The 18,618-nt window shown below is 44.3% G+C and overlaps 1 protein-coding gene across 1 annotated transcript in view; it reads right to left on the bottom strand.

Moving 5' to 3' along the window:
- The window catches only part of ORMDL3 (ORMDL sphingolipid biosynthesis regulator 3), a 31,860-nt gene extending 13,885 nt beyond the window's left edge, over window positions 1-17,975 (bottom strand). The window contains exon 1 of the mRNA XM_066628292.1: window positions 17,875-17,975. The gene's annotated coding sequence lies outside the window, so the exon portion shown is untranslated. The remainder of the gene's footprint in view (window positions 1-17,874) is intronic.
- Between the last annotated feature and the right edge of the window lie 643 nt (window positions 17,976-18,618).

Here is an 18,618-nt window from a genome sequence, read left to right as displayed (position 1 = left end):
AGTTGCACTAAAGAGGCTCCAGGTACTTGCAGAGAGTGTCTATCCAGAATCGCAGTGCGGATTCCGAGCCAACAGGTCCACCACTGATATGGTATTCTCCCTTAGACAACTGCAGGAGAAATGCAGGAAACAACGACAGTCACTCTTCATAGCCTTCATAGATCTCACGAAGGCTTTCAACCTGGTCAGCAGGGAAGGCCCCTTCAAGATTCTCCCCAAGACTGGATGTCCACCCAGGCTCCTCAGCATCATCAGGTCCTTCCACGAGGACATGAAGGGCACTGTAGTCTTTGATGGCTCCACATCAGACCCCTTTGACATCTGAAGCGGAGTGAAGCAGGGCTGTGTTCTTGCTCCGACCTTGTTTGGGATTTTCTTCGCTGTCCTGCTGAAGCATGCCTTTGGAACTGCAACAGAAGGCATCTATCTCCAGACCAGATCAGACGGAAAGCTCTTCAGCCTCTCCAGACTGACAGCAAAGTCCAAAGTCCAGCTGAAATGTCTGCGTGACTTCCTCTTTGCCGACGATGCAGCTGTCACTACCCACTCTGCCAAAGATCTCCAGCAGCTCATGGATCGTTTTAGCAAGGCCTGCCAAGACTTTGGACTGACAAATCAGCCTGAAGAAAACATAGGTCATGGTTCAGGATGTGGACTCACCTCCCTGCATTACAATCTCTGCGCATGAACTGGAGGTTGTCCATGACTTTGTGTACCTTGGCTCAACGATCTCCAACACTCTTTCTCTCGATACCAAGCTAAACAAACGCATTGGTAAAGCAGCTACCACGTTTTCCAGACTCACAAAGAGAGTCCAACAAGAAGCTGATGGAACATACCAAGATCCAGCTCTACAGAGCTTGCGTCTTGTACTGCAGCAAGTCATGCTGCTACTTCGCTCACAACAGGAGAGGAAATTGAATGCTTTCCACATGCACTGCCTCTGACGCATCCCTGGTATCACCTGGCAGGACAAAGTTCCAAACAACACAGTCCTGGAACGAGCTGGAATCCCTAGCATGTATGCACTGCTGAAACAGAGATGCCTGCGTTGGCTTGGTCATGTCGTGAGAATGGGCGATGGTCGGATCCCAAAGGATCTCCTCTATGGAGAACTCGTGCAAGGAAAGCGCCCTACAGGTAGACCACAGCTGCGATACAAGGACATCTGCAAGAGGGATCTGAAGGCCTTAGGAATGGACCTCAACAGATGGGAAACCTTGGCCTCTGAGCGGCCCACTTGGAGGCAGGCTGTGCAGCATGGCCTCTCCAGTTTGAAGAGGCACTTGCCCAACAGACTGAGGCAAAGATGCAAAGAAGGAAGGCCCACAGCCAGAGCGACACACCAGGGACAGACTACATTTGCTCCCAGTGTGGAAGGGATTGTCACTCCTGAATTGGCCTCTCCAGCCACACTAGACACTGTTCCAGAACCACTTTTCAGAGCGCAATACCATAGTCTCCTGAGACTGAAGGATCCCAATGGTCATAATCTCAGCATTCTTTTCAAGAGTCCTACCAAGAGAAACAGCATGTTCTGTCCGATTTGCGTACAATGGAGTTGCAGCTGGTGCTCTCCCACGTGTCTTCCTCCCACAAGTAGGAGTTTTCCCAGGGCTCTCATCTGCAAAAGGACTGATCATTTGTTCTCTGCAGCTAATGAGTCCCAACAAAAAAAACCAGGTTGTATCATTTGATAGCGTGGCCACTGGACATTCTCAATTAAACTGAACTTGGGCCTGAACGGTTCTGGAGGCTGCAGCTCTGTCATTTGCATTGTTGCTGTCCATTTATTGAGTGACTGAGCCTGCCTGCTTGCTTTCTGCAGCTGCTATGTCCTTCAAGCTTCATGTAATCTTAGATCTGAAACATCTGGCCTGTCTGAGAACTGCTATCTGCACAGCTGGGCTTCAAGCCAGGCACAATTTCTACCACTATTTATAGATTCTCCTATTCTGAGCTAACAAAGGATTAGGCTGATTGAGCCAGCAAGGGTTTTCTAACATGTCCACAGATCAGTCTATTTCAGGGGTGCCCAAACCCACTTGCGGCCCTCAGGTGCTCTCAATCAGGCCCTCAGGGAGCCCCCAGTCCCCAATGTGTCTCTGGCCCTCTAGAGACTTTTTGGAGCCCGTGCTGGCCCAATGCAACTGCTGTCAGCAAGAGGACGACTGTTCAACTTCTCACCTGAGCTGTGGGACAAGAGCTCCCTCCACTACTTGCTGTTTCACATCTGTGATGCAGCAGTGGCAGTGAAGGAAAGGCTGACCTTGCTTTGTGCAAGGCCTTTTATAGGCCTTGAGCTACTGCAAGACCTTCATTCATTCATATAAGTTCAATCTCTAATATATTCATTTATGTAAATTTATTCAAATTTGAAATGTAAATTAATTCAGCCCCTGGACACAGTGTCAGAGAGATGATGTGGCCCTCCTGCCAAAATGTTTGGACACCCCTGGTCTATTTCTATAACCTATTATAGAAATAGGTCTATAACCTATTATAACTGTAGGTTATAATCCCCCCCTTTTTATAAGCATTTATTCTGTAAGTTTTTCTGGGGGTCCAGCCAGATACAATTTATTTACTGTCTTGGAACTGACATGGTAGTCTGCCTGTTTTAACAGATGATAGTTCATATGTACTTTTTGTCTGCACAGGTTCCTGATTTACTGAATTCCTCCTTTCTCATGCATATGGAAAAGGAACAGCAGGGCAATATTGGCTCTCCCTGAGAGCCAGAGTGTTGTAGTGGTTTGGGAAGTGAACTTAGACCTGGAAGAGCCAGGTTCGAATCCCCCCACAGCCATGAAGCTTCCTGGGTGACCTTGGGCCAGTCACTTTCTCTCAGCCTCACCTACCTGACAGGGTTGTTGTGAGGACAAAAGAAGGAGAGCAGCTGTGTAGACCACCCTGAGCTCTTTGGAGGAAGGGCAGTATAAAAATGTGAAAATAAATATTTTTACATATTTTTGTCATTGCTATGTGAACCTTGCTGTTTAGAAAGGTGGAGAAAGAAAAAGAGACTTGTTTGCAGGTCTGTACATCAGGAACATGTGCAGCTTTAAGGAGAGCGGGCGTGCATTTCACAATGTGTGCAATAACCACCAAGAACATCTCTCTGTGCACCTTCCTATCCAGTACGTGAATCAGATCACTAATCAGATCAGCATCTGTGGTCAGATATTCAGAGCTCTTTTTTCATCCCCATTCATGAACAGTTGCCTTGCAGAGACTCCTGGGATTATGCTGGAACTCTAACAGCCCTTGGAGGTTTATTTGAAAGGCTCTAAAAACACAGACACACACAAAGAGAATGAGATCAAGCTATAAAAATTAACAACCTCTTTCAGCAGGCTTTTATGGTCTTTTAAAAAAATTTACAAGTGGAATTTTGCTTAACGGACACTGCAGTACAATGCACATATATACTCTTGCACCAGCGAGGGAGTACAGAGAAGTGGAGCTCAGGAGATATGTGCTGTGGAGATACTCGACCCACTGGTTTTACAACCTGTCACTGTGCCTCCCGAACAAAGACAGCCTGAATGGATTTCCTTAGGCTGGGGTTTCAAAGTTTGGATTGGAGACAATGCCGAGAAATAGCTGTTGTGGTGGAGATCAAAGTTCAGGCTATCAATTTGGAGTATGAGAGATGAATACTGTTCATTTGGATGGATTTCTGATGCAGGGAGCTCTGCTCTAAACACTGCAGCCAACCAAAGACTTATGCAAATTGCACAAGTGTTTCATAACCTCTCAAAACTTTAATCCTAGCTAACCTCTCCAGTAGGGCCTAACAGAAATACAGTCCTAGGGTCAAACTAGACACGGTGATCACAATTCCCTGTGTTTAAGCAAAACAGAAAAGGAAAGGGAGATTTTTTTTAAAGAGCAAAAGGGGCATGTGAAATGTGCCGAACTTGCACCCCCCCCCTCACCCTCCCCCAGTTATGTTCTTCAGCTTGACTGGACATTACCTCAACTTTTGAGGTGATTAAAATACAGTAAATAATTAAACCCAAAGTTCAACCCAACCCAAAAAGGTACCAAAACCCAAATATCAACCCACAGAAACAAAAGCCTTTTGGAATACAAAGATCGATCTTAATATGTTTTCTATAAAACCAATAAAAAGGGAGCTGAGAGTCCCTCTCTTGGAAGAAAATTCCACAGGAAGGGGGATGCCACCGAAAAGGCCCCGTGCTTGGTAGCTGCCAATTGGATTTCAATCGGTGGCAAACCACAGAGCAGACTGATCTTAAGGCTCAAGACAGGTTCATATGAGAGAAGGTGGTCCTTAAAGTAACCTGATCCCAGAACATACAAGGCTTTAAAGATTAAACTAACACTTTGACTTGAGCTTAAGAGGCACAGCAGTAACCAATGCAGCTAGGCCAAGCAAGACAGATGTTCCAATCTGTCCTGCCCCCAATAGCACGCTAGTGGTGGCAATTTCTAACAACGGAAGTATCCAAATCATCTTCAATGATAGTTCCAAGAACACCGATTCTACATCCAGACTGGACAACTGTAAAGCGATGTGTGGATGACTGAAGCCAGGTCTGAACTTTTCAGATAGGGCCATTATTCAGACAGGGCCATTAGTGGCATTCGGATGAAGCTGGTAAGAGGCACTCCTGGGCCCAGCAGTCACCTAAGACATGCAGGAACAACATTGGGTTAAGGAGCATCCCCAAGAATTCACTTGATCCTTCAGGGAGCGTGTAACCTGACATAAGCCACATCAGTATCTCCACCTAGCAGGGCAGGATCACCCAACTTGCAACACCCAGCATCCAACAATCAAGAATCAGGAGTTACTTTAGCAGGGTTCTTATCCTATAATAACCATTACTCAGAAGAAGCAAGGAATTTCAGCATGTTTCAGTCATATCTTTCATTCCTGAAGACACTCTTGGGCAAATTCTGTACAGGTCAGCGGTATCACTAGAGTTTGCATCACCCAGTGTGTGGGGCCAGCGCATCAGCCCCATGATGGACCTCCTTCCATGCAGTGGGCGGCGCAATGTCCTGGGTGGTGGGTGTGGTGATGCACCATTGCCCTGCCCAACTGGTTTTTTTGGCTATAACTTTAGACAGAATAGAGATATTTCAACATGGTTTGTTTCATTGCATTTCTCGTGAAATTACCCATCCAATGATCTATAACATGAAGGTATTATTAGAAAACACCAAGATTTTAAAAATTTTGGCTAGTAGTGATGTTATCCCTCCGTGCACATCACCTGGAACACCACTGGTACAGGTTGTTCTTTGGAGAATGAACATGATGTACCTACCAGAAATAGTAATCTTACTTTTGTTGACATGCACCAACAATCCCTGGCCTTGCCAAGGTGCGCAATGCTTGTCAGGCTGGTCAGTTGCATTTGCCTTGACAGGTGACATGTTGCGCAAACTTGGATTAATATCCAACTCTTGCAACTGCAGTGAAGCTCCTATACTGCATATAAACAAACCAACAGAGGCAGTTTGCACTCCCCGACATTCTTCCTCCTGAACTATCAGTCAGTCACATGTGCCAACTCTTTCGGTATTGAACTTTGCAGTAGAGAGAGAACACCCATTTTTAGCCCATGTTATGGCCTTCATGGTCTCTCCCAGCAGCAAAGGATAGCAAGCATGGTGGTGCCATTATGGGAATTTGTGACACAGCACATACAGAACAATGTACATGGATGATCTGGTCACCTGCTTCTAATAAAAAGGAGGTTCTGAAAAAGATGCACCAGGATAACCAAGATGCTCAAGTGCTTGGTGAACTTTACTATGAAGATACAGTGAAGAGTTTCAGGATTTAGTATGAAAAGGGCAAGCAGGAGAATAAGAGGGACTAGTACAATTATGAATGCTTAGAGAACTCAGGAATATTTTCTCCTCTGTCGATACTCATATCAACAAAAAGAAAGGCCTTCATCATGCAGCATGCAATTACGGGACCACAACTTGGCTACTAAAAAAGCTTTGGGGAGAACAATTAGTCACAGTGCTCTCATGCCCCACTTTCAAGTGGCAAGACGTTCCAGAGGTGCAGTGCTACCCAAGAATTGAATTTCTGCGGGGGACAGAGCACTGGAACCTTATGGCATCCTTTAGTATCCATTTTGTTCACCAAAATGTGCAAGTTGAGGTAGATAGCAGATCATCTCTTACAAGTAGTAGCAGCTAGCTCAGTTTCCCAGCCTTGTATCCCAAGGTGCTTCAAATTTTGATTTGCTGTCACCCGTAGTTCTCACTGCAACCTCTGACTCAGCTTGTATCCCCATCTCACACAGAAGCTGCCATGACACTCTGCCTTTTTAATTTTAATCAATGACCACATATCTGAAAAGAGGAAGGAATGGGTCACCTTACATCTCTACTCTCCCATCATATGGAAGGCCTTTCCACCTCCCAGGGAGATCTCCCATTAAGGAACATATCCTGATCGTAACAGTTAATTCTTATGTGAAATTCCAGGCACGTTTGCTAAGCATTATTTTTGGGGCCAGCTCTAGTGCTAGGCTTATTCATACATCAGAATCCAGGTTTGCAAGGACATGAAATTTGAAATTCCAGGACTGGAAGCAATATGCTGTCTTGGACAAGCAGTTTCCCTAAAAACCTCCCCTAAACCAGCTGTTGAGATCAGGGTTAATTCTATTCCCTGGATCTTCCTGCTCACTCCAAAACCTTGGCTCACCTTCTATGGTGCAAAAAAACGAGCTGTTGAAGTGAATTCAAGGGGCTGATAACTGCGTAAACGAATTTTAAGAAACCCATTTACACAGTACAAAAGATGGGGGAGACACCCCCCCCCCCCCGTAATACATTCTATAAAAAGCATATACTGGGGAGGGGTCAAAAATATGCCTTTCACTTCTATGAAGGCCATCTGTAGGCGAACCTCCGCATTCTGGGGCAGAGGAGGCACTTAATTCTCTAAATAGTGGACTGGAGGCAGAATTTTGCAACACAAATTAACACCTTCAACAGTGATCAGGCAGCAATAAGGGCTTCCCACTTACAAGGCTTATCTACAGCTGTGTATATTACACCCATGTTGCGTACAGAAGCCAGAAGAAGGATGTGGCCTGGAATGATATATATGTGTCGCTGTTTCTTATAACTTTGACCAGATCCCCGTTTTCCTTTCAAGTGAAACTGTGGGTAACTTTTCAAAAACCTAACTCAGTTATGTCTTGGTGGGGCTAACAGAACAATCAAGTGCTTGACCGCTCCCATTCCTGGGCTTTAATGGCTGGGACACTCTCATCAGTCCAGCCACCTCCTTGTGAAAAGATCTCATTCCAGATTCCCATTCCAAAAGGGCAGCATATGAAACAAAAACATCCAGATTATTTCTGTTGGCTAAAGATGCCAGTAGAACGACTCTGGTTCTCCAAGTGTAGTCAAATTAAACTCTGCTATAAAGCCATCAGATTCCAAGTTTCCAGAGAGGGGGAGATTTGCCAGTTATGGGGCAGTGCCACCTTCTCAGTTGTGGTGTTGACCCAGGACACAGAAAGAGCAATTTTGCTGAATTCTTCATTTCTTGGCTTGGAAATAAACATCTTGCAAATTTACAGTACTTGGCTCGTTGCAAATACACGGCCAGCCTGGCTCAAGGTTTCCATCTGAGATGGAGAAAAAGTAGTGTCTTCTGCCATCCACCCACCTTCTTTGCCACTCCAATGGTTGCAAGAGGGTGGAAAGTCTCCCCCTCCTGTCTCTGGAATCTGGCATGCTGCAGCTGCTGTAAAGCAAACAACAGGAGTGCTGGAAAAATATGCTTTTCCAAACACTACTGACGTCCATCCATTCTGATCTTACCACTAAGTAAGCAGGTTAGTGGGAGGGACAGCAATGGGGTGCAACAAATGTCCACTTGAGTTTAAAATAATGTTTCTCAACTAGTGGTACTAGAGGTGGTGTCTGATGGCATTTGCAGGAGCCCTGGACCCCTGCTGCCTGACAGCAAGACTCCAAAGCATGCTTTTCTGTGCTCAAAAAAAGCCTTCCCGTCCACCTGAGTTTCTTACTGGTGTTTATTGCATCACATCTAGCCTCCCAACCCAGAAGTAACTGGCAATGATGCGATTGCCTGTTACTTCCAGTGGAACTTTGGAAGTAACTTCACTTACTAAGTGGAACTTAGTAAGTTACTTTGGAAGTAACTTTGGAAGTAACTTTTGGTGGACCTCAAATACCTGCTGTTAATTGGAGAAGGGGACCGAACTAGGCACTTCATGCACATGCAACACATCCATGTGCAACAAGACCTTCCCAGGCCTTGATCCCTTCCCAGATCTGGAACCATGCCCAGAAGTTACCCAGATCAGAAATCAGAGCAATTGCCATTGTTGTGGAAGTTCACAACAAGGCTGCTGAGTAATGATTGGGGTAGGGGTGCAACAGGTTAGGAAAAACATCTGTTTTAGGGTAGAACAAATGTTTTTTTTGTTTTTTTTAAAGACTACCACCACTTCATGGGGATAATGCTGAAAATGTCACCATGTATTAGGTTTATCAGGTGAAATGGACCATGGCAAACAGTCCAATCCATACTTGGACAGCCATCTAGTACAACTTTCAGCACACCCCAGTGGTATTTCTTGGTGCACCTCCTTGCTCGTAATCCATATCACTGACTTGTGATACAGGTGGCAGAGAAGTGCAGATTGCACTAGTATCACGACACAGGGTAAGTGTTAGCAGATTTTACCGTCGTGGGAATCAACATGAGGCTGCTGTTTTCACTAGCAGCCCCATGCTTCCTAGAACAGATGGCACCACTTTTGACGGCAGCATGTGGCCCCAGCCTAATGCATTAGTGCCTAATGCAATGCTCACACATGCAAGAAGTTCCCTTTTTTAGAATGAAGCTCTTTTGTACTTTGTGAGCATGAGCAGCTAGAAGCTCTCAGCCCAAAGCCTTCCACTACCACACGCTGGCGACAGGGAAGACTCCAAACCATCCCATCCTCATGCGCAGTTTTGACTTCAAGCACAGAATGGTGCAAGATTGCCCATGTGCCTGAACTTCTTCCTATTTTCCACACTGTTCTCCAAACACCTTCTCGCCTGCCAACTTCTTCTGTACAACTGCCCTTGGTGGCCACTCATAAAACTAGTTCTGGTATTGAGCAACAACTGGTGGCTGTTGGCTTCTGAAATGATAATTAATAAAATGAGATGATGACACTAACCCTATAACTACTGCTCTCCTTGGAATTTTTGTTTTTTTTTAAAAGAATGCACCACTGCTGACTTTTCCACAGGCACCTGGAGGAGCTGTAGGAATTAAAATAGATTTGGAAAGCAGGATTAACATCTTTGGTTGTGCAATGTAATTGATGGTTCTGTCCATATCAATATGGTCGATCATACCAGCCGAAAACTATGGGCTGAGTGGAGATTTAGGGTGGGGACGTAGTGTCCAGACTGCACAGCTAATGTCACTCATGCCTTTCCTCTTAAAAAGCTGCATGCCTCGATACCCAATACTCCTACTGATGTGGTAACCTGTTTATCAGATGAAACAGTCCATGGCAAACAGGCCAATCCATACTTGGAGAGTCAGAGTGTTGAGCCTCTGTCCCTCCACCTCCTCCCACAGGGGGAACTCAGCATCAAAGGGATGGGGTACAGCAAGTTGGACTCGTCATCCCAGGACTAGCAACCATGTTATACTTGGACTATGCTGCAAGTGGCCTTTATTGCACTTGTGATTCATATCAATGTCACTCTTGAGTTAGATCTCTGAACTCCCTAGTTCCTGACACTGGGGGCTTTTCCTGGAGTGCTCACTCAGAAAAACTCTCCCCAGGGTAGGGAGGCTTGCCTGGGAGGAATGGCCAGGCCCAACAAGTACTTCTTTTAGTATGATGCCAGTGACTTTGGGGGTCACCACAGCCAGACCCCAGTGCCTTTAATCATGGGATAAACCTATAATCTGTTCCTGCGAGTGGCAAGGTTCTGCTACCTTCCCCTTGCCTAGCTCCTTTATCATCTAGCCCCTCCTCATTGCTCCACTCCTTCTGCCCCTTCTTTTGCTTTTCCTACCTCTCCTTTTCTCCTCCTCTCCTTATCTTCCCTCTCTCACAACCACTACGACCTTCTGGCCACTCTCCATCTTGTACCCCCCTCCCCATATCCTGCTTGTCTATTTGCCTCTCCCGTTCCTCAAAGCCTCTACTCACCTGTCCTCTCCTTCCCTGTCAGTCCCTGCAGTTTTCCTCAGCCAGACACCTCTGCTGGCTCCACCCTCTCCCGATCAGCTGCCCTGGCCAGCCAATATGGTCTCCCAATGGCTCCACAGTACCCAGTGATAACATCATCATTAAGTAACCTGGATCCAACCAAGTATAAGAAGAGTCCCATGGGTCCACCAAGCACTGGATAACTCCACACAGTGTCTGAAGGATCATGGCTTGCTATTCTGGGATGCTTTCTTGGCTTCTCCTTGTGGCAAGTTGTGGTTATCCTTTAAACATTTCTTTTAGCAACCACAGTGCTTGAGTTCAGGTCATCCTCAGAGCTCCAAAGCCATCATGGGACAGAAAAGGGGCCTCCCTCAAATGGATTAGACAGGCTGGAGGCGTGGGTGTAGGAACCTCTCTCCTTGTTTACCATTTGATTCACCAGCTTGACTGGGCAAAGATGAGAGTTGTAGCATGTATTTATTTTTACAATTAAGCCTAAAGTGGTATGACAGAGGCCCTGTTGACCATAGTGCACACACACACCCTGCGATCACCTCTGTCCACGGGGTTGTGTTTTTATACATAAGTCACAAAACCTGTTTGACCAGATGTGTGACAACATAGCACAGAGAAACAAGCATCTATACCAAAGATGCCACTATCATATAATTTTCATCTGGCTTAAAAGCCATGGCCCGTCTCTAGTATAATTTTCATCTGGCTTAAAAGCCATGGCCCGTCTCTAGTCTTTGAAGCACTTTTCTCCCACATCCCTTTTGCTTAGGGGATGTTGTGAACTGGAACTGGAACTGGGTGTATTAGTGAATTAGCAGTTCTTCCTTTCAGAAAGATTAGATTAGGTGGCATTTGGGCCTCTTCCAACACTTCAGTACTCACTGCATTAGAAATTTACACCTTGCGGAGGGACAGGGTGTGCACAGTATCATATTGATAGATTTAGTGAGTAGCTTGTGGTGTTTTTTCCATTGCTCTAGGAAAAATTGCTATTGCCCAATTTGACATTTCTCATCTTAAAACCAGATTTATCAACATTGTACCACTTTTGCAGTTGCATAAACCAGTGGACGAAGGGCCAAATTACACATGATCACGCAGTTGTATCGAACTTTGATCCAACTTTTGTTTTTTTAAATGAAAAGTTGCTAGGGGAGCCAACTGTCTTAAGCAAGACAACTGGTGGTGCTTAACCTTTTAAACTCAAATTATTTTTCCACTCAAAATCATACCCCCAGCTGCTTTTCTCCCTGTAAAAGGGAAAAATAACATGGGATATGCACAATTTGGTCCCCAAGAAAGCACTGTAAAACAGCTTAGAGGGGGGCTCTCCATTCCAGATTTCATGGGGTCGTGTATGGAGAGAAACAAAGAGATTCCAGAAGCAAAGGAATAAGAGCCTCCATAAGATTTTAAACAGTCCGCTTCTGAAAATATTCCAGATTGGATGAAAAAGCTTGCAAGCATTTGCTGTGGTTATTTTTTCAGCCCCATGTTGCAAAGGATAAACAAGTGGCTGTATTAAAACTTTTGGCCTCTGAGCGGCCCACTTGGAGGCAGGCTGTGCAGCATGGCCTTTCACAGTTTGAAGAGACACTTGGCCAACAGTCTGAGGCTAAGAGGCAAAGAAAGAAGGCCCATAGCCAGGGAGACAGAACAGGGACAGACTGCACTTGCTCCCAGTGTGGAAGGGATTGTCACTCCCGAATTGGCCTTTTCAGCCACACTAGACGCTGTTCCAGAACCACCTTTTAGAGCGCGATACCATAGTCTTTCGAGACTGAAGGTTGCCAACCGCATGTATTAAAACTTATAGATGTAGCATGGCTGGTTATGCAGAGCAGGGGAAATCAAAAACAATTCCATCCAAGAAAGGCTGGTTCTCAAAAGTCTTAGAATCCATTAAAAAGAGGTGAAACAAACATACAGAGTGCAAGTTTTTTTTTTTTTTTATAAAGAAGTTGGCACCAGAATAGTACATTTGATGAATAGGCTCTTGTCTTAAGTTACATTAACCAGAAACTACAAGGACAGATGATACAAAGAATTTATTAACTTTGTATTGAAGTACAAAACGATGACTAGCGATACTGAATCAAAGCAATGTTTCAAATATAGACATATATTTGATGATATCACCTGTAATATAGAGATACACAAGTTTGTATGAAACTGTAAAATAAAGATAAGGAAGAAAAAAGAAATCATATTTACTTTCTATGCCTTATTGGTTGTTGCTTTAAAAACACACATACTGTGTATCGGAGCAGCCAACCTTTCAATTTTCAGGCTCCTGGACCTTTAACAATTGTGTAAAAGCTGCAGCAATTATGTAGAAACTAACAATTGTGTAGAAGCTGCTCCTGAAATTCCCTCCTCTGCACAATTGTTACTAGGTCCAGGAGCCCTAAAGTTGAAAGGATGACCATCCCTATTGTACACACAACTCCAAGCTATTTGTGTATCTATGCCTGAAACATAGGCCTCTTTAGCGGTCACACTGTTTAGAACCAGTGAGCTGGTTTTTGAGGTATACCTACTGTTAACTACGCAAAGAGGCAGCTCTTATACTTGGTAGAGGGAGACTTACAAAATCAGGATATACCTTTAGAATTATCTGACCATTGCAACCCTCCCAGTTTTTGTTTTTTTTCCTGGCCCTTGCACTTTACTTGTGATTCTGAATCCCTTTGGGAAGAAGTCACCTTCCAAATTCTTTGGTGACATACACCACTTTGAACATGCATTTATCAACAAGAGATAATATAAATCTATTTAATTATATATATAAATAATAAATAACAATAATACACAGCATGTTGCAAAAGCACAAAGGAAGCAATAGCTCCCTGAGCCTTCCTAAATAGTAACCCTGATCCAGAAAATGATTTGAGGAGTCAGACTGTGCTCTTACCAGAAATACATTGGTTTTACTTGGATCAAGTTGCATAAGCTGGGTTCCTGATAGCTTCATCTAGAGAAACCAAGACCAGCTATTGGGTAGCTTAACTCACCCAGAAACTGAAACTTTTAAATCTCACATGTTGCCTTTGTTTGCTAAGCTAATTGTTTCAAGCAAGAATTGCCTTCAATTCCAGGTCCTAGTTTTTGTTTAAGATAGCAGCAGTGAAATATTTTGCACTGGTTTAGTGTAACTGGGTTTTAATTGTGTCAGCCACCTTATCGATGCTCATGGATACAGCATACCTTTGTACTCCACTGGAAGGAAATTCCAAGCTAGCTCTTCTTTGTTGATATTTCGGGGGGGGGGGGGATCAAGATGTTTTACCCCAGCTTTTCAACAACTGACTTTTTTGATGGGTTATTTTACTGACTCTGTACCGCTGTTTATTTTTAACTGTTTCGTTCAAGCTAGTTCATGTCATTTGTTATTTTAGTATTATCTATTGCATTTAATTTTATTTTCATGTTGTTCTGGAATGTTAATGAAACATGAGCTGCCTTTAAGCTCAATTTGTGGAATAGAAAAGGATGTAATATGAATATTTAAACACACACAATATGGGTTGGTGCTTTGAAAAAGAAAATAAAGTGTTTCTTCATTCAAAAAGTGGTCATATTTCAGTAGAAATCATTTTTGCAGTTTTGATAACTGGTAGATACCAGTCTAAACAATATTTCAAGCTCTCTTTGCTAGTATGTGGCTATGAAGCCCAAGTCAAGAAGCTGGACTGAGCCACTTTTACACTCAGTAGCAGAGCACAGGTGCTGCATGCAGAAAGTCTCTGGTTCAGTTTCCAATGGAAGGACTTCAAGTTGCAAGACTTGGAGACATCCTGAAGAGACAGTGCAAGTCACATGTTCCTATGGCCCCAGTCCTGCCTGCTTTTGGCCAGTCACAACTGATGAAAGGCATTCCCTACTCAGAAAGAAGATGTACCTGTGACAGGAATTGTGTGGAGACATTGCATCATATATTTTTTTACTGCCCACTCTATGATACCCTTCGTAAGATCTATCTGGCTCCACTGCTGAACAAAATGCAGGGCTGGGAAGATTCATTTAAATTACAAACTCTTCTTTCCATAGAGGAAACTGACTCTCTTGACAAGGTTGCCAACTTTGTTTCTGGGATTCTGGCAGGATGGAATTCGGGGTCTTTCGCTATATTATGGTGAATGGGGGGAGGGGGTATTGGATGATTACGAGTGCTTTATTTTTATTGTATGTGTTCTGAATGTTTAATGTTTGGTTGTTGCTTCGTATTTCCATTATCAATGCCAATAAAGGTCTTATGTATGTATGTATGTATGTATGTATGTAACTGATGCAAGGTCTTGCATGACTTAGGGCGCAATCCTAACCCCTCTTTTCAGCACCGACATAAGGGCAACACAGCTCTATTTTGAGGAGGATTCAGTGAGTGCCCCCCCAACTGCAGGATGCAGCATTTGTCCCACTGGGACAGCTATGCCAGTGCTGGAAGGATTTGGGCCTTAGTGGAACTGCAGCTAATTGACAGACAACTACTTGGAAGTTTACAGAAGGTCAGAGTTCTAATGGCTCATACACAAGTCATTTTTTACAGAATGTTTCACAGAACATTCAAAGTCTTGTTCTACTTTGTTGATCTTCAGGTTTTTTTTAACTGAAAACTTGTGATCATGGCAACTTTCTTTGGACTTGGCCCTTTCTAAATGACCTTTTAAACTACAACTCTGGTTATCTGAACTGGATTGTAGGAGAGTACCTAAAATGTCTGGATAAACAGAAACATATTACAACCTGACTGTACCAACAAATCAAGGAAGGGGGCATAGTGCAATTAGGATCCCCCAGGAGATTACATTGACTTTTCAAAATTCAGAAACAGGTCTCCCCTTTCAAGAAATCCTTTTACATCTTGTTTCACAAAAATCCTTTTTTCCCCCCCTCCAAACCCTTCAAGCTCACTGTGCACAGATTCTGACCAATGCGAAGATGGTCCTTGTTTGGAAAGAAAGACACTGCCTTTCTTTGAGACTGCTTTCAGAGAAACAAGTCTGTTCCCAGCAAGCCTCCATGTAGTAATAGACCTGGATTGTCTGAAAGAATCCGTCAAGCAATGGAATCTTCAGCTATCACTTGTTGGACATGCCATCCCAAAAAAGTTCTCCCCGCTGAACACTAGCTTGTACAAATGATGCTTGTGAGTTTAACTTCCTCAGCCCCACCTCCTGGATTTATCTTGAGCTAACCTTTGGTCCATACATGCAGCAGAATGAGGTGGAATTATTATTAACAGTATTTATATACCGCTTTCAACAAAATGTTCAAAGCAGTTTACAGACAAAATCAAATAACTAAATGGCTTCTATCCCAAAAGGGCTCACAATCTTAAAAAAAATGCAGAACACCAGCAAACAGCCACTGTACTAAGGTGAAAAGGGTCAGTTACTCTCCCCCCCCCACCGCTAAATATAAGAGGACTTGAAAAATTGCCTCTTGATCCATTAGCAGGAATTCTGAGGATTCAATTTTTGACTGCTCCTCCAAGTTTTAAAGAAAGAAAAACCCTTCCTGCAAATAAAAACTAGCCCACTAGGGAGAAAGGCTCTAGCCCAGTTCTAGTTGTAGGGAGTTTTTTCCCCCCCTTGGGGAACAAAAGCTTGCTTTGTGATCCAAGTCTGATGAGGTGCAGCCTATTCCCCCACTTCCTTCTGCTACATGTATTGATTCAGGCAAAATGACTGCAAAAGTAACCATTCATGGGGGGCATGCCTAACTCCAACCTTGACCACTTTAGAAGTACTGTGGTTTGAAGACTTCATGCAGCATTTCAGCTCCATGTCAAAGAAGGCATGGTGAAGATGACTGCAACTAATCTCTTATTCTGGGAATCCTGCTGGAGTTTCATTCACAAGATTTCTGCCTTATATAGCTATCTTTTGTTTCACTTCTCTTTGAACAAAAAATCCAACTAAGCAGACATGAATTTGCAGCCAATGTCCCCTGTAGCTTCAGTAATGCACCTCCCCCCTTTTATTATTCAGGGCTTTGGGGTTAAACATTTTGCATATGAATTGCACAGCTGGCCTCCAGCTTTCTCTCCCATATTGTGTTTCAAATATAGATTCCAACTCATTTCAGACAGCATTCCCCCGCCTCCCAAGCCTGATCCTCTTAACCTTTTCAAGGCTAGTCTATAGAGTCCTCCAGAAAAGTATGATGGGAAAGAAGCCATCAGTTGACTCTGGGTAGGGACAACATTTCATTTTCTCCTGCAACACTGTGAGAGGTTTCTGACAAGGAACATCAACACATATAGCATCAAAGGTAAAGGGGATTTTGCCTCATCACTTGAGATGTCCAACTTTGAAACCATGAATACACACACACACAGGCCACAGATATAAACACTGGGGAAAGGTCAAAGGGCAGCAATGTAGTGGCAACTTGGTCTCCTGCTACCCATCCCACATAAAAGGATGGTGGGTGGTTCAAAGAAGTCACATATGCACTCCACCCAAAATGCCAATTCCTGCCACCATAAACACCCAGTATTCTGGGATATTAAATCTTCTGAAGTGGGGGTTCCAGCATGGCTCTCTTAAGTCTTCTGATGCTCATTTAGTAAGGGACACATGTAACAGTTTTCGCTGTTGTGGCACCCACCCTGTAGAACACCCCTGCTACAGGAGGCAAGACTGGATTCATTTCTGCCAACATTTTCACTACTGGCTGCAGGTGTGCTCTTCCAACAGGCTTCTTCTAACAAACTGTCTCTGCTAAGTTTTTATGTTTTCCCTGGTTTCCATTTTTACTTACTGGTATATTGTACAATTTGTTGTTTTTTTTTTAAAAAGACTTGTGAACCACTGTTATTATAATAAACACAGAATGCCCCATTTTCCCATTGCCACAGTCAAAAAGTGAAACTTTGTTTCTTTTCAGACACAGGGCGACAACACTCTTCCCTTTCAATCCAAATCGCTCATGATTTTTAAAAAAATTATTTTTCAGGTTTCTCAGTATTTTGTTCTGCTCCCCTTCTGGCTCTCTCCAGGCATTAATCAGTCTGATGGCTACACAGACCAAAGCGATAAGGCGCGAGGTTAAAATTTTATGGGGAAAAAAAATGACTCACAATTTCCAAGTTCTAAATTAAGTAATGGACTCCTGACACATAGAAACATGCTGGTGTGAGCACAACTTGGTGCAAGAATGCCTCAGGGCAATAACATTTCAGCTCCGGACTGTACTCCGATCCACTGGTCCCGACAGCCCAGGGGGGTGGCAAACAAAGGCAGACTCTTTCAACTTCTCCAACTCGAGCCCCATCATCCCTCTCCTGCCTAAATTTGCAATCCCCCATCAGCTGCCTGAACATCACTTTGGTGCTACTCCAAGTTCACAAGTGCTCAGTTCACAAGCGCCCAGTGGTGAACACACACACTGTACCTCTTTCCCAAACAGCTGTTCTTCATCCAGGCATCCCTTCTCTGGAGCAGTGGCACAGGGCTCCCCCTTGATCCAAAATGCTTCTTCCACCACCCAAGCCCCAGTTTTCAAACCTCCCCTTCTTGTCTTCTTGCCCAGCCTCTCCTGTCCCAAAATGTCCAGCACACACCAGAAAAGTCCCCCCAGCTGTGCTTGGTTCTTTCTCTCCAGCTTTCAACCAGCAGCAGCCTGCCCCAGGCATCTCATTTACCTTGCAACGCAGGTAGCAATGAGACTCTCCTCTCTACCTCCTGGATCTGGATGCCTGGCAGAGACTCGTTCTCTTCTTCGGGAGACCCCCGCAGGCTAAGACTGCTCTCTCCCAGCAGCAGACAACCCAGCAAGCAGCCTTTGCAACACCTCCCTCCCAAACACATCATCACCAATAGCCAGCGAGGAATGTTGGGAAATGTAGTTCTCAAGGGGGTGGCTGGTATTCCCACATGTCCCAAATTTCTGGCATGCTGTTTTGACGGCAGGCAGGACAAGCAGGGGGTTGTACTGCGTTTTTCTCCTGTTCCACCGTGATGTATGAGGGCCCAATCCTATCCAATTTTCCAGTGCTGGTGCAGTTGTGCCACTGGGGTGTGCATTGCATCCTATGGTGGAGGAGCAGTCATTGGGGCTCCTTTACCACACGTGTTCCCTTACCATGGGGCTGCATTGTGGCTACATTGGGGTTGAAAAGCTGGATAGGATTGGGCCCGGAGACTCCTTTATGCTTTTATGAACTCACTAGGGTGCTAAACCTGTGTCTGGGCTGCACTATTTCAGAGTGCAGGTGAGGGCTCACTCACCTCATTCTGTACAGAAACATTTTCTTTGCATGAAAAATGAGATTTTAGGAAGGAGGAAGAACCTTTGCCCCTGTACATTTTCTGTGTACAGGATGGTGGTTGCTTGTGAAAGAGTCATGCTTTCACATGGAAGAGTTCTGTCATGTCAGCTTCACCAC

The sequence above is a fragment of the Tiliqua scincoides genome, chromosome 5, assembly GCF_035046505.1.
Source record: "Tiliqua scincoides isolate rTilSci1 chromosome 5, rTilSci1.hap2, whole genome shotgun sequence".
NCBI classification, from domain to species: Eukaryota; Metazoa; Chordata; class Lepidosauria; order Squamata; family Scincidae; genus Tiliqua; species Tiliqua scincoides.
This window is presented reverse-complemented; position numbering and strand designations above follow the sequence as displayed.